The sequence below is a fragment of the Cupressus sempervirens genome, chromosome 3 (assembly GCF_028749045.1).
Source record: "Cupressus sempervirens isolate cs-2001-9-10 chromosome 3, ASM2874904v1, whole genome shotgun sequence".
Classification (NCBI taxonomy): domain Eukaryota; kingdom Viridiplantae; phylum Streptophyta; class Pinopsida; order Cupressales; family Cupressaceae; genus Cupressus; species Cupressus sempervirens.
Window position 1 is genome coordinate 519,956,740 of NC_143120.1, and position 4,500 is coordinate 519,961,239.

General features: G+C 31.3%; 1 pseudogene; it reads left to right on the plus strand.

Moving 5' to 3' along the window:
* The first annotated feature begins 313 nt into the window (after positions 1–313).
* Positions 314–3,945, plus strand: LOC149567466 (chaperone protein dnaJ 20, chloroplastic-like; annotated as a pseudogene).
* The last annotated feature ends 555 nt before the right edge of the window (positions 3,946–4,500 follow it).

Genomic DNA, 4,500 nt, shown 5'->3' on the forward strand with positions numbered 1-4,500 from the left:
ATATAATCTGCATTTAGTCATAGATCTTGCATACATACTCATATATTTGCATTTTAAGCATACTCCCATTCTAGAACTGTCACTGAGATGTTGGTCTAGGAGCATTCTTCACTAGTACATTTGCACTTATTTTTTGACCAAAGGTATGATTTCCTTTATTTTTTGATTTCCATCCCTGTATTGGTCAAAAATTTCCTAAGTATTCTCAAGTTGGTCAAAATTTTGACCAAATTGGGTCATAACCTTAATATGTTAAAAGTATAATATAATAGTATTGTCGTATCATTATTTCATTCCTGCATACAAGGGTTTCATGGAAATTTGCAGGTATTGGGGCTTCACAGGTAATAAACAACTAATTCCTGTAGGTGGTCCTACTACTGATTCAATGAGATCACCCTTGAGTCTCTTTGCTAGAGCAATGATGGGCTCTATGTAGCAATGCCCATCTCAGAGCTTTTATGAATTACTTAGTATATCTGGCGATGTGGGGATATATGATATCAAGAAGGAATATTGATAGCTAGCTAGAAAGTATCATCCTAATGTGTGTCCTCTTGAGCATGCAGAGGAGCAACAAGAAGGTTTACTGAAGTGAAAGAGGCTTATGAGACTCTCTTTGATCCTAGGAGGAAGAATTTATATGATAGTCATCTTGCAATGGGGTTTGTCTCTAGAGCTTCAAGAAATAAGTACATTTTTAAAATGAATTTCCTCAAAGAATTCCCACAAGAGGTAAGGACATTGAGCAAATGAATTTATCATATTTAAAACCTTCATGTTGCTATTGGATCATTTGCTATGGTATGTGTTGATGTTTATTCAATGGGTATGTCTAAATTTGTGTGATCTATGGGTAACATTCTAGTTTTGTGATGTGTTGATGTATATTCAATGAGTATAGGCACACACTAGCTTACTTTCTAGTTTTTTGATGTGTTGATATATGCAAAGTGGCATTTGTATGCCTGAAATGTTGTATTATAGGCTACAACTAACATTCTGATTCAATGAGTGTTTGCAAATTAGTTTTATGCCTCAATTTGTGTGTTTTATACTTCAAATTATGGTTTTGTGATGTGTTGATATATATTCAATGAGTATATATGCAAAGTAGCACTTTTCATGTTTGGATTTGTGTGTATGCAACTAAAATTCGTGGTCTTGTGATGTGCTAATAAATATTTAATGGATATATGCAAGTTATCATTTTTATTTGTAGTTTCTAGATTAGATTATGTGTATTTTTAACATCAATGTTTTAGAAAGAGATGTGTAATAGAAGAGATCCATCATTTTTATGTCTAGCAATCTAGCTTTGTGATGTGTTGCTATATATTTAATGGGTATAAGCACATTGGCATTTTTATGTTTCAATTTCTATGATCTATAGTTTCCACAAGAGGTAAGGTCATTGAGCAAACAAATTTTATTTTGTTTGATGACTTTTTCATTTTTAAAACCTGCTTAAGCTAAAGACATTTTTGTATTTTTGGTTTAAAAAACCATTCAAGTAGAGCCAATGGACTGGTTTATTACTTATTCCCTTGTGTTCCTACTGGTTTTATGTGACAATTATCTATCAATCCTGATTGCATATTTCAAGAAAATTCAATGTACTTACTAGTTTTGGTTGCTTCAGACACCTAAATTCTCATTCAAGCAAATTCAATGAATATTGATCCTCTTTTTCTATTTTTCAGTCCTAAAATCTCAATCAAGCATATTCAATAAAAACTCTCTCTCTCTCTCTCTCTCTCTCTCTCTCTCTCTCTCTCTCTCTCTCTCTCTCTCTCTCTCTCTCTCTCTCTCTCTCTCTAGAGTGGTCACAAGAGTGAAAATAGATTTCGTCTTTCTGATCATTTGAATCCACTCAATCAAAGCTGATGATTTCTTGATTGTTTATTTTCTTTAAAATCTATATGAGCCAAGTTGATGATGACAGGCTTATTACCATTTGATGCATTGAAGTTTCAATTTTTGGTTATTAAGATTTCAACTTTGTGAAGGTTTGCTTATACTGGGGATTGAGATTTGGGGATCAAATTTGTAAAAGAATGCATGTTTTGGGGGTCAAGATCTATGTTTTTTTGTGCTTTGTCTAGTTAAATAATCAAAATTGATGTTTTTGTTTTGATCTTCAACCATAACTATGTCAAAGGAGTTAACTTGTGTTGGTGTTTGATTATCTTATATTTGAAGCTCTGAGTTTATAAATCAACTTGATACCTACTTGCAATGAGTGATCAGGAAATAATGCTTTAGATTTGTGTAGTCCATAGGTGTCTGAGGGTGAAAAGCTTTATATTTCAAGTTATGGTGTGGAAGATTTTTCCCATCTCTTCTGTCTATCTGATGCAATGAAAACATTTTAGTTTTTGGTTACTCATGATTTGTAGTTTGTCTTTGCCCGTAAGTTTTTTATGCTTTTATGGTATCTAAATCTGATGGTTGAGGATTTGGACTTCGTTGTTTTTGTTTTTGATTTTTTAATTTCTATTTTTTTTTTCCAACTTTGATTGGATAAGCTGATTTATTTTTCAAGTTATTGTGGTTTAATCTTTAGTTGCCTAGTCTTTCTGATAATGCCTCAGTAAAGTGCATGTTTATCCCCCTAAATATCCACTGTAGTAAAATAACTCAATCTTTGTTTTCATATATTTATATTTTGTTCATTAGTAAATCTAGATCTGCTCCCTTCTTTGATTGAATCCTAATAAAATTCCTCTATCCTTGTGTGCCTATTTAAATATCAAAAGTTTAATTGTAACTAAACTTGTATTAAAATTAGTAAATTTATCAAGTTTTGGGAGTTGAAGATTTAGGAAATATGTCTATTTTTCTTCAATTTTTATTTGGTAATCTGACATATTATCACAAGGAAAAATTTAATCTAGTTGTTCAAGGCAACTATCTTTTTAAATTTCTATGTCTACTCTCCATTAACAACTTGTTGACTCATATTTCTGCCATTATTTGTCTTTGGAGATTTGGCTCTATGGCTCTCTCTACTTAAATATCCAACATATATAATATGTCTTGGCTTTCTCTGTAACTTTCAACATTTTATTTTGGTATAAACAACCTATAATATTTTTCCCATGCTTTAATGGTTGATGGTGGGTGAAGGTTGATTTTGTGGCTATGCCTTTTTACATCTAAATTTGCAATAATAAAAATTGGTTCTTCTAGTTGTTTAAGTTTTGGGTTCTGCATCTTGGTCTACTTTAATTCTCACTTTATCAACTCAACATCTTGTTGTTGAATAAGATCTTCCCATAATTTATCAGCTATTAACTATGGTAATATATCTCAATTTCTTTTTAATTGAACTTTTTTCCAAATTAATACTCCTTAGATGTCCTCTTTAGTGAAACCAATCAAATCAACTCTTTGCCAAAATTTTGGCAACTTGCGTCATATCACTTCGCTACTAGTTAATACCACTTTGCCTGATGGAACTCAAAATATATAATATATATTTATATTGATGATGTTTGCATGGAATGAGAACTATAACTTTCTTGATTAAAAGTAAATACATTTGATCTTTGAAGTGCTAATTCCTCTTCCCATATTCAAGGACTACATATGCTGAGTACCAGTAATGACATTATTGATCCCAGCTTGATTGATAGGATTCATGTACCTCTTAGTTGTCAAGGGTTCTTGCATTAAATATTTCATTTCTTCTAGAATCATGTTCTATTTTTTTGTGCATGATAAAGATGTGGTTTGTGCTCTATAACAATAATGTTTACTATTTTACCATTCCATACGAGTTTAGTTATTGAATTCTAGTAGGAACTTATGAAACAAGAATGGAAATCAAGGTGGGAAGCTTAGCTCTCAAATTTGAAATGGAGAGGTGATGTAAACAATGGGAGTCAACCATTGTCCTAGGCTACCAGGATGTGCCAAAAGAGGAATTCTACTTGTAATTAGATAATACTCAAATTTCTCTAAAAAAAAGCCTATTTTATGGACTACAAAAGAGGACCTTCATAACATGAAAATTTGCATTAGCTTGAAACCTTCTTCTCGAATACTAGTCCACTTTTGACTTCTAAGTTCTTAAAGTACTTGGCAAGCTTGTGTTGTTTGAAAGTAAGTTGTTATGAGTTATTGTACATATAATATTGAAGTTTATTTTGTAGTTGTTTCCTTAGTTGTGAATTGATGCTAGAGTGAAGCAATGACTTATATTATATATCTTTCTTAATAGAAAAGAATTTTGGCTTAAAATAGTGAGGATATGCTTCAACATGTCCATTTGTGTTATAACTAACATTATTATTTAACATAGGTGAGAGCTTTTGTTTAACACAGGTGTGATTTTTTAAATGCAAATACCTTTTTTTTAAAAATAAAAAGTGAAGCAATAGAACATTTGAAAGAATTTTAGTGAGATTACTTTTAGTATTAATGTGCTTTAGGCTATGACTGAGATGCTTAAGGAATTATGTGCTTCAGTATGAATGTGATTTAGCAAATGTGTTT